The sequence below is a fragment of the Cyprinus carpio genome, chromosome B14, assembly GCF_018340385.1.
Source record: "Cyprinus carpio isolate SPL01 chromosome B14, ASM1834038v1, whole genome shotgun sequence".
Taxonomy (NCBI): Eukaryota; Metazoa; Chordata; class Actinopteri; order Cypriniformes; family Cyprinidae; genus Cyprinus; species Cyprinus carpio.
The window spans coordinates 26,763,191-26,786,266 of NC_056610.1; the positions used below are offsets into that span (position 1 = coordinate 26,763,191).

Consider the following 23,076-nt stretch of genomic DNA (forward strand, 5'->3'; position numbering starts at 1 on the left):
AAATATATTTCTATAACATTAAACATAATATCAAGAGCATAAAGACCACATCACTCTCAATAACCATGATTGCTTTTTTAAATGTATTTTAAACTTTTTTTTTTTATTCTAATAAGGCATATATCTTCATTTGCCCTATTCATTAGCATAATCAAAAAAAAAAGAAAAAAAAAAACATGTTATGTTAATTAAATTGTAATTTGCTATTTCTTGAACCTGTCCATTTTGCCCATTACAGACATAATATCTGTCTGGTGGCTGCAGAGTAATTGGGTTATTTGGAGACATTTTCACCTCTAACACAGCCTCAGGGGACCTTCGGATTACACTTTCCCAGGAAGAGACTCTCGGCACGCAGTCCAGAAACTCAGATCTACTCATGCCTGCCAGACAGTCTCTTGGCAGTCCCAATGCCTTTGTCACAGTCATCTTATTTGAGCCTGTCCATTTTTATAATAAGCTAGACAGTAGGTGCTGCCAGATTGTGCTCTCAGTCTATTTTTTTTTAATATTTTCCACCTCAGAAAAGGGTAAGAGAAGGTCATCTAAAAGTCATGCGGTATATTTGTGGGCAAAACTCGTAAAAATGACAGTCTCACATACTGTGGGTTGTTTTTCAACCCCATGCAGTGTAGACTGGCACATTTACATGTTACAACATAATTTGAATAATCTGCAACCTTGACCGTCACACATCATTGGGTAAAGCTTAAAATGAGAGAATTTTTTTTTTTAAATAAATTCCAAACTTTACGAATAAACCAACTTCATGTTGGACTTGCCATAAAGAACTAGCAGACAGCTCCATCTTGGAAACAAAGGCAGCATCCAGCCTTGCAGATCTTGCTGGGAGGATGAAATTCCTGCCAGGTTGCATTCTGTTGGGGCCTGTAAAACTGGCTATTTCTGTGGAGCATTAGCACAGCAGGACCAAGCAGTGAAGGGAAGCAGGAATACTAGAAAGTGGAGAGACAGGTTTATGCGTGGGAGATGAATGGAGCTGCACATGAATCCTTTCTGCAGTTGTTTGCAAAAAGCTTAGGAGTAGCAAAATTAAAATTGATATACAGTATACTGAAAATCGCTTGGGATAAATTACCTGTATCAGACTGAGTGGGAATTTTGAAGCACATGCTCGTTTCTCTGACAAACATACACATGTTGGTTTTTATGGTTTATGGGGACTCTCCATAGGTGTAATGGTTTTCATACTGTGCAAACTCCATTTTCTATCGCCCTACATCAACCTTACCCATAAACCTACCCCTCACAGGAAACTTTGTGCACTTTTAGATTTTCAAAAAAAAACAAAAAAAAAAAAACACTCATTCTTTATGATTTATAAGCCTCATGAATTACAAAAGGGGACACTGAAAGTGTCCTCATAAATCACCTTCATGTTGTAATACCTATGTCATACCCACGTCATTTAAAAAATTTGTGACCTCATAAACCACATAAACACGCATGCATGCAATGACAAAGTTTAAACATGCTCATTTGGTGCTCAATAAATATTTAAAATCCTTATCAGAGTTGAAAACAGTTGTGCTGCTTAATATTTTTTTTTTTGTGGAAAGTGATTTATTTTATTTTTTTCAAGATTCTTAATAAAAAGATCAAAAGAACAGCATTTACTGAAAATAAAGTCTTCACTGCCGCTTTTGCCAAAAAATCATACTGACCATTTTGAAAGGTGTGTATGTATATATATATATATATATAGAGAGAGAGAGAGAGAGAGAGAGAGAGAGAGAGAGAGAGAGAGAGAGAGAGAGAGAGAGCGTTAAATCTGCAGAGCTTCCCAGCTGCTTCAAGAGCGGACCCGCGACAGAATCAACAGGGAAATCGCGTGCAGCGGATATGCTTCTACATCAATGAAAGTTGGTATACAGATGTAACAGTGTTAAAGATGATGTGCTGTTCCGATCTAAAAGCACTTTTCATTAACTGTAATCCAATCTATTATCCGCTGTAGTTTCACTCATTCATTCTCGTGAGTGTTTACATTCCACCGCAAGCGCACGTGAAACTGGCTTTACAGAATCCAACATTCAGCAACACAAATCCAAATCAATAGCGGACAGCCAATTCAGGTACAAAACAGGGCTTAAACATAAGATGAGAGGAACACAATCAGGGAGAACAGAACAGGTGCGTGGAACTAATCAACAATCAAAAACCATAGAAACTAATAAGGGAACACAAATAAACAAGAACACAGAGCAACTGAACCAAAACATGTCTCTCTCTCTCACACACACACACACACGCACGCACACACACACACACACACACACACACACACATCTACTTGTGGCTTTTACATATACTTGTGGCTTTTACCACACGTGCTATAAACGTTTCTCTGGACCTGAATATACACTAGACAACTTTCTGAAACTTAAAGTTGAAATACAGTCTACTTGAAAATGACTCCGATTAATTCACTAAATCAGTGACATTGTACTAATATTGCTTGAGTGCGGACTGGAAAGATTTTAAACAAAATATTACATTGAAAGGAATTTTCTTGCCTGGCTCCTTCCACTTACTGTGTTCCTAGCTGGGAGAGGGAATCATAGCCAGCAAGGAACGGCACTGGATAGCCCCCCCCAGCATGTGTGCCATGTGGATAATGAGAGGTGTCAAGCAGCTTACCGAAGCGCTTTAGTTTCTCCATGGAGCTTCTCACAGTTCAGCCTATCTGTATCAGAATGCTGCATACATCCCAGTATTTAAAGCATTGCAAACAGATTTAGCCAGCACATAAATTTGACTTCCATTGGTTCCATTTCATATTCATTATAATTTGTATGTGTTGCATCATGTGGATCTGTTGCATATTTTTTGTTCCCCTCATCTCATTTACTGCCCTTCTGTCACGCTCTCCATTTATTTTTTGCTTTTTTTGTCATCCGGGTTGACTGTGATGATCAGAATCCTCAGTTGCTTTGCTTGCGTAGGCGCAGTCATTTTACATAAAGTGCCATGAGGACGGGAATGTGAAACGGGCTTTTGTTGCTGGAAGCAAGGCACACATTAAGAGAAATGTCACTAATTTGGAGAGTGAATCACTGCAATCAGAAGGCATTGTGAGGGGCGCTTGCAGCGGTGCACACTGGATGTCGCATCGGCTCCAATGTGATAATGAATGCCTGCGTAACCAGTGCACACAAAAGCACAGCTTAACTGGGAGTGTTGGGGTTTAGGGGGGCTCATTACGGCAGGATCGCAGCCATCACTTCATGCCCTAGAGGGGAATTCCAGAGAAGTCCCGTCAGCACTGATGAATTGTTTTTATGACTTTGTAAGTGTTATGTAACAGATGCACTACATAAAATCCCACAGTTATTAATGCTGTTGTTGTCGTCGAAGGCTGTGGAGACAGTTGACCCTTCCTTTCTCTTGAGACTGGAGTGTTCAATCAATGACAAAAGTAAAGTAAGTATCTCAGAAGTGTTCTCAAGGAGTCGGAGAGGGACATTTTATCAGGTTGGACACATCTGGATCTCAGCGACAAGCCAAGTCAGTCCACATTGGTTGACTGTTTGATTAGCTCTGTTTGCTGATCTATTTTTTCTTGACGGTGACGATTAATTATTCGACTCAGAATGCTCTTGCACATCCCAAATTTTTTAAGGGGGGTGTGGCTAGATGGGGGAGCTGTAATCTTAAGGAGGAAACACTAAACCGGCGGCTGTGTAATTGCTGAAGCTACCAAAATTTTTAAAACAAAAATAGTTATAGCTGCAGATTTATCTTATTAGTGAATCATTATCTAGACACATTTTGTGAGACAAAATGAAAATAAAATAAAATAAAATAAAAAAAATGAATCAAACTTCATGCTCACTATATTTAATGCCAACATCTGCGTGACATTTTCAGAGTTGAACTCTTGTTACTTGGATTTACCTCGGAAGACCAGATCTAAACGCATGCCTTTCACAAGGGAAATACAACATAGCTAAATATGTTGCATAAATGCTTAAATAAAAAAATGCCATTTTTCAGATTCAAAGTGCTCTTCTCATGAACACTGCAGCAGATTCCAGGAAATTTAATTAAATGACATGGGTGGGAGCAATAGATTGATAGAATGACAGATCAACAGAACAATAGACAGACAGACAAAATTAATGCGCACACACACACACACACAACACACACACACCACCACACACACAAACCGGTTCCCTCCACTGATTATATGCAACTATGAGCCTCTTTCTCTGATGGTGGGAAAATTGACTGTAAATTGTTTGCTTGTAAAAGATTCATCTTAGAAGTTAACTGACGTGATGATGGATGTGTGCTTTTAAATATCCTTACCTGAATTTACAACAAGCCATTCATCATAAGTGGCAAGTATGATTAATAGGAAACATCACAACAGCATCCCTGTTGTGTTGTAGATTCCAGCTGATACACAAATTCCTTACTGCTGATAAATGATGCATCATAATGTAAGAATGACAAATGGCTTTTTTGGGAACTATTGGTGATTTTTGTTTGAAACCGTGGCAGTTTTCCAGAATGTTTTTAATAATGAAATCCACCTGATCATCTGTTAAAAAGCTGAAAAACAGAGAGGCCTTTACCTACACGAATATAACATTTTAACTTATAGTACAAATGATGCATTAAATCTCTGAGGGAAATGTTCTTGGGATACCCTGCATATTGTCTCTGCTCTCTCTATATACTTAAATTCCAAAATACAGTAGTCATAATAATATGACTGCAATAGTTAGTATGAATATATGTCTTGTCTGGTTGATTATCATTGAGAAGGTGAGCTTATATGATTATACTCATCTTTTCTTAACTTGCCATTTGCCCTTGATTTTGGCAAGTGATTGTTAATCCCCCCCCATTTTTTTTTTTTCAGCAGCCTCCTTTATTCCTTCACTCATACTCTTCAAACTCAAACTTCAGCCTATGGTACAAAACAAGATGTCTTGCACAGTCCATTCAAAGCTATGTTGCTCTGGGCTCCAGCGTGAGTGCTTGAGCTGATTCATCTGCTGTATGACTCTGTGTCAGATCAACTATAGCAGATACCATCTTATTTGAAAGTCCATAGACAGGGAGATCACACAGTCCATCTTCAACTGGACATATCTGACTGCATATGAGTAAATTTTCCTAAACATGAATATGATTAGATAATTATCCCCCACTGTTCCATCTTACTTTTCTGTTTGGATTTATGTAATTATGCTGCAACCCCAATTCCAAGTTTGGGACATTTTGTAAAATGTAATACAATCAAGAATCTGTGATTTGTTCATTCTCTTTAACTTTTATTCAATTAACAAAAGTACAAAGAAAAGATTTCCAAAGTTTTCACGGACTAATGTAAATGTATTTTGTAAATATGAACAAATTTTGATTTTGATTGCTGCAACACACTCCAAAAAAGTTGGGACAAAGGCATGTTTAACACTGTGTCAGATCACCTTTTTTTGCAAGCAAAAGTTTGTCCAATCTCTCTTGATACAAGACTTCAGATGCTCAGCAGTCTGTGATTGTCATTGTCTGATTCTCAATTTTTATTTACAAAATAAAATTAAGTTGGTCAGTTAAAACATTTAAAAATCAGTTAAAACATTGGAAAATCATTTCTTTGTGACTATAGAGAATGAACAGATAAAATATTCTTGATTTTATGGGGCAAATTTCATAAAACGTCCCAACTTTTCTGGATTAGGGTTGTATATGTGCAAACACAAAGCTCACTATAATTCAATACAATTTGCCTAGCATTTCTGTGCTATGATTTAGTAAATAAATCAGATAAGTATGAATAATAATAATAATAATAATAATAATAATAATAATAATAATAATAATAATAATACATTTTATTATGTGTTATTATTATTATTATTATTACACAAGTTTTATTAAAATGCTTAATGGTTTATTGGATTCATTTTGTGAGAATATATGATAAAACAAAATGTTTACTTTTAAAAAATATTAATCAATTTTTTTAATTTATATTCAGTGTTTTATATTTATTTTCAGTGTTGTAATATGCTTTTCTTTTTTGTCTAGCTCTGAAGGGTGTCTTTTTTTCCCTAGTAATATTAAGGTTAGAAATGTAACTGAAATATTGATATTTGCAGTGAGTTGATATACAGTAATATTGTGAGGTAATATTGATATAATATGATAAGGTAATATGCATTGCCTCGCCCCATTCTCCTCTATGAGAAGCAGCTCATAAATTCATGTTGAATCAGTTATATCAAAAAATGTCCCATTGCAGCTCATACGTTCAAAGATATCATGGGAAGACTCCTGATTCATGGACCCAGTGCAGGTGCATTACAGATAGTTACACCATTGTTTATATCCTGTTTCTGTTGAGCACCTGATGCATTCCTCTGACATCTCAATTTTATTTAAATATGTGTCATCAAGGAATTTAGCTGTCATAATACAAAAATAATCTCGAGGTGATCTTAGAAGGTGCCATTCTTAGACTTAATGTAAGCACACACAGATGTCTGCCTCACCATCTGTTGTTGTTGATGGAAGAGCTGACGATCTGTGATAAATAATAACGGTATTCTAACAGCTGTATGCAAGTTGTCAGTCAGTCAAAAACAAAACAAAACAAAACAACAACAACAACAACAACAACAACAATAATAATAATAATAATAAAAACTGTCCTGTAATGGATGGCATCAGACAAAAAAAAAAAAAAAAACTTATTTATTTATCCTTCTTTCTTCCCTTTCTCTGGCAGAGCCACCCTGATAACAAGCTGTCAACCAGCAAATACATACATCCTTTTGATTGACATTTTATAGATAAAAATGTTCTTGGAAAAGCGCAAGCTGTGGCAGCACTAAAATATGAGGAAATGGTTGAACAGCTTTCTGTGACCTCTACAGTTTCTCAATGTGATGGATGGACATCACTTACCCTCTTCTCTACCCATCGACAGCCCTCCCAAAAGGGCAGGAAGGAGCACTGGATTATAAGATCGGTATTAAATAATGTTTGCGGTTAGAATACCCAGTTTCTGTGACTTTGAGCAAACAAAGAACCAGTGTGGAAAGGTCTTTACAGCCCCTGCGCAAAACAATTTATGAAGAAGAAGAAATGAGGAAAAGAGAATGTGACAGGAGAAAGAAAGACAGGAAGGCTCATGAGGGCCCTGCAGTGGTGTTTACATGGAAATCCTTGACATTTATACCTCTGTGCATCTGGCTGGGCCTGCCTGAAAACTAAGGGTGTTATGTAAAATAGACAATGAAGTCCACGATGAAGTCTCTCTCTCTCTCTCTCTCTCTCTCTCTCTCTCTCTCTCTCTCTCTCTCTCTCTCTCTCTCTCTATTTTAGCTCACAGTGGCTTAATGCAGAAACCATTTAACATTTAAAAAATAAATTCCATTATCTGTTTAAAACCGTTGTTTATTGTGGGTTGTTTTCATCAAGGTCCGAATTTGTCAAGTGGTAGAAAGCTGACCTTTCACAAACCAGTGGGGTGCTAAAAGGGGGGTGTGGAGGGAGAGATAAAGAGAGCACGAGAGAGAGAAAAATATTTTTGTCAGCACAGCATAGGCTATCTAACCACAATATGGCACAGTGAGAAGTCTAAATGACCACAAAGAGGCAAATATCAGAGATCGAATGGGAGGTCTGTACTGCAGAAAGAAAACAAAAACAAAAACACAACAGATGCCATTTAACAGCCACATCTCAGACTGTGGAACGGAGGGCTTGAGCTGCTCCCCTCAGTATTTCACTGCAAGCAGGAAATATCCAGCTTATCCAGCCAAAAATTAATACAGGCAGCAGAGCCACATACACCGCTGTCCAAGCAAGCCCGTGGACTAGCACGCAAACAAATAAAAGCGGGCCGTTTGTAAATTGTGTATGACAACAAATAAATAGACAAATCTATGAGCAAAAGTCGGGTGCATCAACAAAAAAGGGCAACGACTACAAACACAAACAAATCTGTATAAAGAAACTCGTCTTTCCATTATTTGATTTGGCTGCGGGAGTTTTTATTTTATTTATTTATGTATTTTTTTAACGATACAGTAGTCTTTCCATCTTTATATATATATATATATATATATATATATATATATATATTATATATATATTATATATATATATATATTTATTTTTTATTTTGTATTTTTTTTTGAAGAAAGGGAATGTGTCCAATGGAAAAATAATCCTGTCAAACGATTAATCGCGATAAAATCACATCCAAAATACAAGTTTTTGTTAACATAATATACACTCACTGGCCACTTTATTAGGTACACCTTGCTAGTACCGGGTTGAACCCCTTTTCCCTTCAGAACTGCCTTAATTCGTTGTGGCATAGATTCAACAAGGTGTTGGAAACATTCATCAGAGATTTTGGTCCATATTGACATGATAGCATCACACAGTTGCTGCAGATCTCCCATTCCACCACATCCCAAAGCTGCTCTATTGGATTGAGATCGGGTGACTGTGGAGGTCATTTGAGTAAAGTAAACTCATTGTCATGTTCAAGAAACCAGTCTGAGATGATTAGAGCTTTGTGACATGGTGCATTATCCTGCTGGAAGTAGCCATCAGAAGATGGGTGCACTGTAGTCATAAAGGGATGGACATGGTCAGCAACAATACTCAGGTAGGCTGTGGTGTTTAAACAATGCTCAATTGGTACTAAGGGGGCCAAAGTGTGCCAAGAAAATATCCCCCACACCATTTCACCACCACCACCAGCCTGAACCGTTGAGACAAGGCAGGATGGATCCATGCTTTCATGTTCTTTACGCCAAATTCTGACCCTGCCATCTGAATGTCGCAGCAGAAATCGAGACTCATCAGACCAGGCAATGTTTTTCAAATCTTCTATTGTCCAATTTTGGTGAGCCAAAATTGTAGCCTCCGTTTCCTGTTTCTTAGCTGACAGGAGCATCACCTGGTGTGGTCTTCTGCTGCTGTAGCCCATGTGCTTCAGGGTTTGATGTGTTGTGTGTTCAGTGATGGTATTCTGCATACCTTGGTTGTAACGAATGGTTATTTGAGTTATTGTTGCCTTTCTATCATCTCTAACCAGTCTGCCCATTCTCCTCTGACCTCTGACATCAACAAGGCATTTTCGTCCACACAACTGCCGCTCACTGGATATTTTCTCTTTTTCGGAGCATTCTCTGTAAACCCTATTGAAATGGTTGTGCATGAAAATACCAGGGCTGGGGCCTGGTAGATCAAGCAGTTTTTGAAATACTCAGACCAGCCTTAAATTCCCCTTTCGTTCCTTTCTCCCCATTCTGATGCTTGGTTTGAACTTCAGCAAGTCGTCATCACCACATCTAGATGCCGAAATGCATTGAGTGCTTCCATGTGATTGGCTGATTAGCATTTGTGTTACCAAGCAATTAAATAGGTGTACCTAAAAATGTGGCCAGTGAGTGTATATGTGTGTGCTTTGTTTATTTATGTATATTCAAATACACACATAAAATATGTATTTTGAAAATATTTACATATATTTACATGTATATGATCATATATTTTTTATTATAGATAAATATTTAAAACAACATATTTTTCTTAAATATGTTTCTTTAAATCTGTATGTACAGTACTGTATTTATATATAATAAATATACACAGTGCACACATATATATTATGCAAATAAAAACTTTTATTTTGGATGTGATTAATGGCTCTGAAACTTTGAATATACAATAGTATACTTGTGTACACAAATTAAAACATGAAGCTTTCCATGTGAATATTTCACAAATATGAAAATTCTGTGATCATTTACTCACCCTGATGTTGTTCCAAACAAAACGTGTATGACTTTTTCTTTTGTAGAACACACAACCCAAAAAAAATCTCAAAATATATTTTATGTCTAAATGATGAATATTTTCCTTTTTTTTTTTATATACAGCTACACACTGTTTTTCAATTTTGGGGAACTTTACTTTTAATAACACTGACATTCATTGTCAACAAGGTAAATTGGGCCAAAAGTAGATTTTCCTCTCTAAGAGGCATTTTCTTCTAGTCTAGCCTAGGTAAATGAAAGGATTTTCCTCTAGTCTAGCCTAGTTTTCTCACCCATGAAAGTACAGACACACAAGAGTTGGTCATGACAGCAAGTGTTTCCCTCAATGTCTTTTTGCCAAGATGAATAGACTGCTCCGATTACTTCGGTATTTGGGCCATTTTGGTCATTTTGAGTGAGATTGCTACAGCAGCAGTTTATTTTCTCTGGCAGCTAACTTCCAAACACAACACACTTTCCTCTCCCTGTATAATCTCAGACGTTCAGCCCTCAACCTTTGGGGAGTGAATCACCATTCACTCTCTGTAATGGACACTACTTCACCAGTCTTTTCTCATTTCCAGCTGCTGGCTTTTTTTTTTTTTTTTTTTTTACTCAGTAGTGTGGGAGAGGTCATTTCCAAGATTAACAAAAAACATCATTTTGAGCGCTATTATTTTTCCTCTGTAAACATGCTGTATTTGTATCATACCTACTTGACATTCAAACACAGTGGTCAAAACAAAGTTTGTGTTATGGTACAGCTGGTTTTAATGAATGTGAGTGAAGAGAGAGAGAAAAAAAAAACAGTTTTAGCGCGAATATTATTAAAAATAAAAGAATCCCAGACCGATTTCTTTGCAAGCAAACTTCCTTCCCACAGTAAATTCGAGGGAGGCTTTGTAGCTGAGTGACATATAAGCTGACATTAACCCTGCCGGCTGTTATTTGGATGTATCCATTCTGATTTTTTCCGAATTTCGATATGTGCATTCATCAAGCTAGAATACTTACGGGAGGACCCGAGTGTTCCCTGGCTAGCCATTAATAAAAAAAATGCATGAATATTGTAAGGAATAAATCCAGACAACTGTTTAGTAGACAAAACACCCTGCTCCCGAAAGCAATTCTCGGCTCAAAGCACCTGCCCTCAATCTTACTTAACAGGCAGTAGCTCTTGCTAAGCTATGGCACCCGTGCTCTTATCAGAGCAGAGAGGCCTACTAAATGGATGTTTTCTGCATCCATCCTTCAGTTCAGCGAAGGCAAAATGTGGAATTGCTGTCGGCACCTAAATCACATTTCTTAAGAACTGTTTTGGATTAATGGGGGGGTGGATACTTCTGAATCAAGATGTTTTGAACAACAGTATATAAAACAGGCTATGTATTACAATTTCCAAAAACCTAAACTGGTTTTTAATATGCGGATGCGAAATGCAAATAATCCATTGGCATCAGAGCAATAAAGTTAATTTTAAAATATATAGTTATTTTAAATATAATATTTAATAAAATAATATTTCATAATATAGGTGTTTTACTGTACTTTAGATCAAATAAATGCAGCCTTGAAAAACATGAAAAGATCTTATAAATCCAAAACATTTTCTAAATCCTTAAATGTAAATTCTATTCTGTCTTTTTGCTACCTGAATCAGCTTAAATTTAATTTAACTGCAATTTAAACAGCTTTTTAATTTATTTCTGAATGGTGCACTTTCTTTTTTTTTTCTTTTTCTTTTAGGATCTTTTATTCCCTTGAGTACATCTATCAATAACACTTCTTTTATATCCAGGCATCAAAAATAATTCAAAATGTCCATCTCTGCTGTGATCTAACCTTTGCTTCTTTTTTCATATTTTCTTTGCCAAAAGGAGTGTGTGTGTGTATATGTGTTTTTAACCACACAGCTAAAATAACATCCCCCACCCTGTGCTAAATCTCAGCTCACACTGATAGATAAGAGTGGAGGATTGAGTTATCAAGCAGGAGGGTTTCAGATATAAGTCCTTACCGAACATAAAAACAGCAGGGGTGAAGAGAGGAACAGAGGGTGAATAGTGTTTCATTACAAAAGCAGAATCCCTTTGCTCTTACAGTTTTTCACTAGCAGACACAGAGTTCAATCGAGCAGATTAAAAAACGACTTCAGCTTTTAACCAATTACTGCTGATTCAAGTCTGATAACTCTTAGTGAGAGTAATGATTAGGCCAACTTACAAATGTATTTATTATTTATTTTTACAAGTAATTACTGAAGGTTATTTTATCCACTATTGTTTTAGAATGCTAAGATGCCTCAGCTTTGTTAATGTAACCATTGTGTGTGTGTGTGTGTGTTTTTAGAATGGTGTATATATATATATATATATATATATATATATGTATATATATATGTAATCAGTGTGCTCATTAAAATAATACTGTGAGAAAAATGTGTGATGAACTTTTTGACAATTTGAATGTTAATGTTTGAAATGTTAATTGTCATTTATCTGTCACATGTCCCGCCATGTGTGTTTTCAGGTGTACACATTTGCACTTCTAAATTTGAAGAAAAATGTGTTACTTTCAATCAACGTGTTTAATAATGTGTTACAATGCATCACTGCAAAATGTTTCAACAATGGAAACACAATTACCTTCATGGACTACTTTTTTCCATACTTACATGTATACTTTCATACTAGTGAATGTATATGCATTAGATTAAAAGCAAAATGTATTTTATGGAATGCAATTAATTGTTAACTGTTAAACATAGATATGTGTGTTGGGTAAGAGAGACTGAGAGAATGAGACAGGAAGAGAGAAGTGTTCTCACGAGCCCAGTATTTTCCTAGTATGTGATAATGGGGCCTGTAATGCACTGTGTTCCTACTAATGGAAACACAGAGAGCTTGGCGGCACTGAAACAAATGAGACACACTAAAAGCAGAGGGCAAAAAAAAAAAGAAAATATACAATTACCTGTTCAATTCACACTTGTCAAAAAAAAAAAAATATATAAAAAAATGGTATGTTGGCATGACACTGCAATTCCACACACACACAACAAACACACACACACACACCACACCACACACACACACACACACACACACACACACACACACACACACACACACACACACACACACACACACACACACACACACACTAAAATAAATAAATAAAGCTAAAAACAGAATCATTTAGCACCATATTTGATATTATTATGCTTGTCAATAAACAGAGTAATCAAAGTATGCCATATTATACATCTGTTCTTTTATTAAAAGGTGCTTCATTATTTAGTGCCTATATTGAAAAAAAAAAAAAAAAAAAAAAAAAGAAATGAATAAAAGGAGTGGAGTAGGATATTGGACCAGTGAGATTCACTCGTGGGCAATATGTTAGATTACATTGTATGGTATTCCATGAAACCGTTTAAAATCCATGAAAATTGCTGCATTTTAGGTGTCCAAATAGAAGCAAAATATATAAAAACCCATAAACCCTTTTAGCAAATGACCAAATGAGGAGAAAGTGTCACTGATGAATCTATCAAATTAAAACATTTACAAATCCCTACTCCTGGCTTGCCCGGTCCAATGAACTGGGCAAAGTTAAACAATGGAAATCTCAACATTGAGTTGATGTTTTCAGATGTTCATGAAGCAAAAGAGCCCTGTGGTGCAGCCACTCAATCATAGCTATAGCAACACAAAACAACATTACCATTTTAATTCTTAGAAATATTTTCATCCTAATTACAGGGCCAAAAATAAATGGTAACGTGCATAACTTCAGAGATTCATTGTCTCTTTTTATTAGCGAACAGAATTTCCCCTTTAGCGAATGGAAGTATTAAATATGCATGCCACCGATTAACTGAGCCAATTGTGGTTTAATGTCGTGATGTAAAGTCTGCCTCTGGTAAACGATGTGACATGACCCCATCATTCAGCAAGGCGGACAGCATTATGAACTTCAGATCTCGGTGACTCTCCACGCTTTATGACACATGTGCTCCATCACACTCCCTTGTCTCTTCATAACAGCAAATGAACTGCCTTTAGAGGTCTCATGGACCACCTAGGCCTTTTTGTAAGCTAATCAGCTATCAGTCAGTTTTTCTTTTCTTTTTCTTTTTGTTATTCCATATCTGCAGCCATTATGCCCTTTTCATCAGCAGAATGGGGCGCTTGGTAGCACAGTGTTCTGGACTCTATAAATGAAAAGTGAAATAGTAATTTTCTCAGGATGAAGGGTCTCTAGTACTGAGTGGGGACTCATGTGGACATTAACCAGCTCAGTGGGCACAACGTTGCTGCCTTGCAAATGACCCATTCTAATAATGCATTATCATAAATAGTAAGTGACTCGTCCAAGCATGGAAATGGCTAACCTCAGTTTAGGTCGCAAAATAATCACCCTGTTGGACGATTGTTTCGTAGTGGGCTGGTGCATTTATAGTCAAGAATGAACTCTTAGCCCTAGATTATCTCATCCTGCAGGTCTATTACATAACTACTGCTGCAGAAAACATACATATGGTTTTATTAAAAGTTGCCTCTTTATTTGGTTCCTTTTGAAATAAAATAGAATTAAAATTAAAAATAAAATAAAACCTACATTAAAATTCTTGAACACTTATTGATAATGCATATTAATTTAGGAATGCATGGCAATATCAGAAAAAAATGCAATCTTAATGACTTTTTAAATGATTTTATAATAACTTTATATATATTATTTGGTTTATCCAATATTACACATCATGCCGGAAAAAAATACAGATTTTCAGCTGTAAAGCCTAATGTAACTTAAGTTGAAAACAGTGGGCTTCATGCAACCAGGTCAACTTTTAGTTGAAAACAACTGCCAACAGCACTATATATATATATATATAACAGTTAAGCACTCGCACTGGTTATTAGGTGTAGAGTTCAGGCTATTTTCATGCCCCCCTCTGTAAGGTGCATATGGGTTAGCAAACCAAAGCACAAACCAATTCTAAGAGCCTTATTCTTTCAAACAACATGAACTGTCCAGAGTGCTGGAAAATACTTAGCTGGAGACAATCTGTGGAGACACAGCAATATCTTTTCAATTCACAGTTTCAGATGTTTTTAGTTTTAGATCATATAGTTGTTGTTATGTAACACTGTCATTTAGGACAAACATGCCTGATTACCTTCATGTAAACATACTTTGTGATACATCACCGTATTTAAACTTTGCCCATCTGCATCACACAGTACAGCAATTGGCAATTTGCAGTGTTTGTCAAGGCTTTTAATTTACATCTACTAAAAATGCATTTGCTTTCATTTTAGTTTACTTTGAAAATTTAATTATATTAATGTTGTAACTTGTTTTTATCTCTATTATCCTCCGCCCTATTCTACCATATACACTCTTAAAATTAAAGGTTCTTTATTGGCATCAATGGTTCTACGGAAGAACCTTTTACCATCCATGGAAACTTATCATTTCACAAAAGGTTCTATACAGTGGAAAAAAGGTTCTTTAGATTATAAAAAATGTCCTTCACACTAAGAAAAAAAATGGTTCTTTGGGGAAACCAAAACCTTTAGAACCTTTATTTTAAGAGTAGGCTATGTATCTAAAAATAAATAAAACACAAAATAAAACCTAAAACACTCCCTGTGCTACTTGTTGATCAGCCATCACACAATCTCATACTGAAGCAACTGGTTGAGGCACTGTTGTAATGATCCACTGGTTGGGAACAGTCACAAAAACTTTACCCTTCTCAGTACATACATTATTTAAAAAACATAAAAATAAATAAAAAATAAATAAATAAATAATACACCTACTTATAAAAATGCATTTGCTTCCTTCATTTTAGCCTGTTTACTTTGATATTTCATTAACGTTAGCTCCACTATCCACTTCTATTTGACAAAGTCAGAAGATCATAGAACAAGAAACCAACACACAAAACCAACCACCATTGAGAATCAATTCAAAGAATATTAAAGAAAACCAGTGGTGTGGTAACTTATCAGAGCACACACTGTCACACTTCTATTCAGCATTCAGCTTGCACTAATCATTCCTTCATATAACCTTCGCATCAGGTAGCTAATAGCGAGGCCACACATGCCAGCGCTGCTGAGCTGTCCTTTGTGACAGAGATTTTTCATTGTGCTGTGAAGTTGAGATGGTTTCAAAGAGCTCCTGACACTGAATGAGATTTCAGCTTCCTTTCTTCTTACTGTTTTGCCCTACAGAAACATTTCTTCAGATCTAAAGGACAAAGTTCTTCAATCTAGCCATCAGCTGCGGGTTTCGCAAAGCTGTGACTGCCTGTCAGCCTACCAGACGGGACCTTGATTTCAAACATATCTGAATGCAAACTCATCTCTGATCTTCCCCTTTATCACTTTTAGTGCCCACTATAGTTATTGTGCTTTGCCTGTGAATCTGCTCTTTAATAACATCATCTTTATGACGTTGTGATGATTTCTTCTAAAAGCATTCAAAAACCATGCACCTTGTGAAACTTAAAAATCAGCATAAATATGAGCCATCACGGTGAGCCACACATGGTGAATAATCATGGCAAAAAACTTTCTGCTATCCCTGACACAAGCGCACTGATTGCAGGATCGGTGTTGAATGAAGTTACAGGTGTGCGGGACTTTGTCTCGAGTGTAAAAGTAGCTTTCAGATGCACAGGGAAGTGCAGGCGGTCAATCTGAAAGAGTTCACACAGCGACTTTTCATGTTTTCTAGGGCATGCACATTACCAGTCGGGGCCTTCCCGCTCTCATTCTGTAATCATCTCTTATGGACATGACTTAATTAAACCATCAGATCAGCTAGCACAGAATGCAGCCGAGTTCTCTGCAAATTAAAAAGAAATTAGGATGGCAGATGTGTCTTTAATGGGCTTAATCATCCCTCTATATTGGATGTATGTGAAACATACAGGGTGGAATATTTCTTAAATATTCCTTAGCCACTGCTGTGGATGCGTGGGTGAAAAAGTGAAGCGATTGGTGAGAAAAAATAAGTAAAAAAATAAAAACATAAGCAGGCAATGTGTCATGCAAATACAACATAAGGCCAGTTATTTTTGGCTTTAACATCTGTTAAAAGTTTAAAAAGTGAAAAACTGAGAGGGGAGTTGGCAGGGAGTGATGTTGTCATCTGCTAAACATGAAGGTGAGCAGTATCGGTTTCTAAGCCTCATTCTAAAACGTCAACTCAGCATTACTGATGAGATCATATGGCTATCAATTCAGTGTTGTGCATCATTTAAAATTAATGAAGAACGCCTTTTAAATTTCAACAATTCCTGAGGTAGCAAACAGGATGCAAAAACTGCAATTCAAATTTGAGTGCAAGGACATACAATCAGATGAACTGAAAGAACTGTAAGTAGAAAAGCAGAAGAAAAAAAATATCAAAAAATTATCAACAAAAAGAAAAAAAGATATATGCTACCTTGACAAAGCCTGGTTTAAATATGCAGCTTTGAAGTTTCAAAGAACAGTAGCTAGCATTCTGTTATTTCAATTAAAAATTTCAGTTTAGCTTCTTGTGGGGTTCAGCCAGTTCAACACTCATGAATTGAGAGGCAGCGACTTTTTTTTTTCATTCTGAATTTTGCCCAATACTGATTACTATAAAAATACAAGTGGTCAACCTAACAGATCTGAAGCCCCATTTTGATAAAACATACACTCAAAAAAAGATTGTGAAATATATTTACAATTTGAAATTGTAAAAATATGTTTAAACTGTCAAAAGTTTTCTACGTAAATATATGGTTACACTTTATTGTCAGGTGTCTTTTTGTTACTGTGTAATTATACATTTACATACTGAGTAATATTAACTACATGTATTTACTCTGTGGGTTAGGATTAGACTTTGGCATAGTGTTGCTTACTTGCATGTAATTATTCATAATTTATTGTAATTATAATAGTAAGTACATGTAACATGTAACAAGAAACACCTTAAAATAAAGTGTTACCAAATATATTTTATTTAAATTTCAGGTTTAACAATGCACATGCTCTACAGAGCATTTTAGCATCCCGATAGCAACACTGGGCACTGTAGAAAAGGATACACACATAAACACTTATGCTGAGATTTCAGTCCAGTCATGGGTCTTTCCAACTGTTTCGCCTTGAGACCTGGTGGGTGTAATTGCAGCATGGCTGAATTAGGAGGAAAGGAAAATTTAGAGTGCTGGCACTCCTCTGACGATCCTGTGAGAGAGGAGTGTGAGAGCTCTTAGCGTCTACTACATTAGGAAACAAATGGAAGGATGAAAACACAAGAGAGCGCACAGGCTCAGGAAGGAATCAGATGCTAAAATACGAGAAAAAAAAGAGCGACCAAATGCTTCAGTATTTCCCTCTTTAAATGGGTTTTCACAAAACAAAAACAAGCACAAAAAAGGAACCACAAAAAAAACAACTACTGTCTCTTACCTACATATTCTGAATCATTTTTAAAGATTATTTCTGCGTTATGGACCTCGCTGAAGCACAAACCAGAACTACGTGACAGGAACCGCAAGTGGCCAGAACGTTCACTGCGCAATGCTCCACTAGCAGACGCTGGCATTTGAAACTGGGCATTTAAACATGTGGAGATGACGTGTTTGACACCTCCGAGTAATTTCATCTCACATGTGCCCTTTGGGGAGAAAATGTCATACTGACACAGCGGATCAGGGGGAAAGAGAACAGAGGAGAAACAAGACTTTGTATGAAGAAGAAGGTTAGGCAAAGGCATTTGGTCCCAGTCCCTCTGTCACATTTCAGATTTGAGGACCAGAAAGAAACTTTTGTATAATATGTTATTCATTATAATAACAATGTTTATATATTATATATATATATATATATATATATATATATAGTATATATATATATATATATATATATATATATATATATATAATTTATACATTTGAGCTTGCAAGGCATAAAAATGAAACAAGATCCAGATCCAGTTGTCAAGTGGTTACGAAACACTCCTTGCACCAGGGCCTTCTTTACTGTTGAGTCCTGAGTTTCACTTATCAACAGAACCTCAGTACAATTAAAATGTATCTTACCTGTCAGGCCTTCTGAATACAGATACCAATGTGTGGGATGAATTTTTGCTCGAAGAAGCCCGCTGCAACAGCAGAATTCACAGCAGGATCTGCAAATGAGATAAACGACAGAAGCTATTTATCTTACTGTGCTTGAAAATAACAAGCAGATAAATGTGCTTCATCTAAAATCCATCTGATGCCCGGCTATACTGGCATGGATGAACATATTGTGGCATACGCTGACTTGATCAAGCTCCTGGGACAATTCGGGAGACCTTTGACCATATGTACCACCTCAAACCCACACCGACTCTCTCTACTGCCTAATGGTTTTCCTGGGCAAACTAAAGTCTTCTCCTGCTGTCTCATTAAACCATTGTATCTTCCGGCTCAGCAACTGCCTAACTATACTGTTATGCCATCTGTAAGAAATGCAGCTTCAGCCTTAGGCTGGGTTGGGTTAATAAGCGATCTAACCCACAACAGACACTTTAATATTTAGCCATTTATCTTCTCTACATAAAAGAAACAGTGGCACCTGACCCAAGAGCTTATTTTGACTTTGCGGCCTAATGCTTTCCTAGAATAAGGTGTTTAATTTAATTGACCCTGTAATGAGCTGTTTTAAAAGTTTAAAAGATGATGGCGCTGATTATCTGAATATTCGGGCATGTTTTATGGTGGGTGATATAGTGCAGAGATGTTTTTCAGTTTGAAAGCCCCTGAGGCCCCTGTTTACCACAAATTGGCCTTATAAAGACAGCAGGTGAAATTCTCCTGAGAAATACGATAAGGTGTAATGTTTTTTCCATAAGGTTATCTCCCATGTCAGAGCTAACTAGCTAGCATTCCCTTTCGCCACCGGTACCGTCAATCTTGTGTGATTATGCTGGGTGGGCTCTGTGCACAGCTTGCCTTATGCATCAATAAGGGGCGAGAAACTGTTTGAGGCAAGAATATGAAATGAGATTATTATGGAGAGAAACAACTCCACGGCAAATATCTATTTCAATCAGCGGCTAGATGTGGAGGTTATCGATCAAAAACCACCATCATGGGTACTGCTTACTTCCAATTGAGTGCCATTTTTCCAATGGAGGGGTTGAAAATGAATATATGTGGAAAAAAAAAAACGCTTGCTTATGGGATTAGAGTATTCCTCAAACCTCAGGATTATGAAGATTAAAGTACATTGCAATGAGAGAGACATTCAATTGCATGCCAGCATTCCCACTCAATATGGGAGGATTGATGGTTTTCCTCAAGTGCCGAGATTTACATATTCTACTGTTAAGAGTGATCGACTTCCATTGCAAACGGTCTCGCATTATTATAAGACTGGAAATGAAAGATTGAGATTAAACCACAGCCACAAGTCAGCATCCATTCAACACACCCAACCCAACTTATTAGGATGAACAAAGAATTCACAAAAATTCAAGCCCCCATTTTTTCCCGTTGAGTCTTTGGTATGATGAGAGGAAGAAATGTCTGAAGGTTGGTTTAATGAGACAGCAGAGAGGATTGTGGGTATTCAGCCTGATATTATGAGAATTTGTAGGTAATGTTTACATGTACACTACCATTCAATAGTCTGGGGTAATTTTTTAAAGAAATTCATAATTTTATTTGGGAAAGATGCATTAAATTGATCAAAAATGAAGTAAAGGCATTTTAAAAGAATCTTGAAAAAAGTATATTAAGAATCACAAACCACTTTGATGATTCAATATTGATGATTATAATAAATACTAAGCACAAAATTGGCATATTAATTTCTGAAGGATCAAGGAATAAATGACATTTGACATTGAAATAATATTTAAAAATATGAATGATTTTATTGTACTGATAAAATAAATGCAGCACTGGTGAGCATACATGAATTTTGGAAACATATTCAGTTATAAAGGTATATTTGATTAATAACCTCACCCCAACCTGAACCTAAAAAACAATATAAAAAAGCATGTATAAAAAATGTACAGTGACATAACTGTAGTCACAAAATGCTTCTATAAACCTATATATATATTATATATATATATATATATATATATACCTAAACCTAAAAGTATTCATTAAAAAAAACAAAAAAAACAAAACTGTTCATATATGCAATGATTACAGTTCAGAAGCAGTAATGCATTAAATTAAATAGCCTTCAGTGTCTGTAAAACATTTTATATTTATGTGATTTATGTGTATTGCAACCACACCACCACACCACAAATATCTATGAATCTTATGAGATCATGTTGGGCCACAGGAAGTGAGAGTCTCTTTCTGTCACTTTGAAGTTGATGGTTAACTCTGGAAGCTGTGACCAGGTCATCAGTGCAGGGCTCTCAGTGGCTTTAAGGCCTTTAGAGGGCTTTGGGAGGCAGACTGGGAATGCCTGAGATTGATTCAGTACAGAAAGACTGCCCACCACTAGAGGATAAGTCATAGAAGAGACCCATAAGCCTACTATGCTCAAGAGAGTATAGCCTACTCACCCCCATCTACTCCTATCCATCCAACCTAAATATACTTGTTTCTTCTCTGGATCAACCCATGTGCCAGTCACAGAGGTCATAGCTGGCATCGTTCTCTTGCCTTTTTTGTTTGTAGGTCTGTTAAGGTCTTTTTCTTTGTTATAATTTCCTGAGGTGGGCGTTAGAAACTGAAATGTGCTTCTTGTAAATGACTTGTGAACATTCTTTTCTTTTTTTTTTTTTTTTTTTTTTTGGTCTTCTTCCCACCCACAAGCAAGAGTAATCCACCATGTTAGGATTTGCAGGGCTGGTAGGGTGAGAGTGCAAAAGAGAGAGCAAGCCACATGGAAATCAAGGAGGATTAATTAGAGCACAGACCTAATGAGGATCCTCACAGGAGCGGACATTATCGAAGGAGCAAATGTGTTTAGCTACCTTACAAAAGAAGAGAAGGGAGGAAGGAAAAGGGAAAAGAAAAAGAAGTGGAAGATGTAGAATGAAAAAAATAATAAGAAAAGAAGGAATAAGACCTTAATTTAGAAAAAAAGGCTTCTAAATTTCAAAGGTATTAGTTGGATGCTGGTATAAAAAGCATTTCCTGTGTGTTCACACTAAATAATAATAATAATAATAATAATAATAATAATAGTCTTGTTATTTTTAATATTATATTTAATTATTATATAAATTACTAGAGTCTGTCTAGAGTACCTGCTTACACATGTCATTTATTATTTGTGTAACTATCATTCACCAATTAGGAATGAGTGTGTGTTTTTTTGTTGGTCTGCTTTTTCTTTTTTTGATTTGTTTTTCTTCTTCTTCTCAGCTTCTCTGCCACTTTCATCTTTTTCCCATCTTTTGTTCCTAGCACTTATACAAATTCCCGCTCTTTATCCTATCAAAGCTTAGCCACCTTTGTGTTTCCATTACTGAACGGTAGATGAGTAAGCAAACACTCGCCCCCTCGTCCTGCCTGGAGAAATTAAAAAAAATAAAAATAAACGGTTAAACACATTTTGCCTGATTTTTGGCTCAATTCGCTCCTCCATTTGACGAGCTTCAAACTGAAAAACACTATTTTTTGAGAGTTGTTGTGTTATAGTTTTATTAGAGAAAGCCTACACCTACAGTCAGCTGAGAGTTTGCAGAGCATTAATGGAATTGTCTGCAGAACCTTTTTTTTTCTTTAAACTGCATTAGTAACTTGAGAGTAACACTGTGGTTGGCTTTAAGTAGAGTCCAACTCCATTTACAGAGCAATGCAAGGTTACATGTTTTTAGTTGAAGCAAGCAGAATATTACACCTCCATTGTGTATTTATTTACAGTGTAGCAGTCCCTGCTTGATGTAAATAGGAATGATTTTGTTTTAGCTCAGCTGAAAACATTGCTTTTCACTATGTGGTGCATTGAGACACAAACTAAATTGAACTAAAATCAGTAAAAGGTCCCCTAATAAAAAATGAAGCATTTGTGTTTAGAAAGCCTGCCGAGATAAATTAAGTGAAATATGTTAATTTGAAACACCCAAGTGTGCGCGAATGGATGTCAAGAAAGAGGAATCTAACGGCCACTTCCTGGTGGTTAAGCCTTGAATGAGATAATAGGCTTGCAGTAGATTCTTTATTAAATGTTAATTAACTCAGGCTTAATGTTGCGTTTTTTTTTTTTCTTTTTTTTTTTTTTAAATGAATGTT

The 23,076-nt window shown here is 36.2% G+C and overlaps 1 protein-coding gene across 2 annotated transcripts in view; it reads right to left on the reverse strand.

Annotated features, from left to right (window-relative positions):
* Window positions 1-23,076, reverse strand: part of LOC122139671 (leucine-rich repeat and immunoglobulin-like domain-containing nogo receptor-interacting protein 2) — a 236,827-nt gene that overhangs the window by 133,992 nt on the left and 79,759 nt on the right. For both annotated transcript variants that reach the window (XM_042738779.1, XM_042738778.1), the window contains exon 2: window positions 18,919-19,007. The gene's annotated coding sequence lies outside the window, so the exon portion shown is untranslated. The remainder of the gene's footprint in view (window positions 1-18,918; window positions 19,008-23,076) is intronic.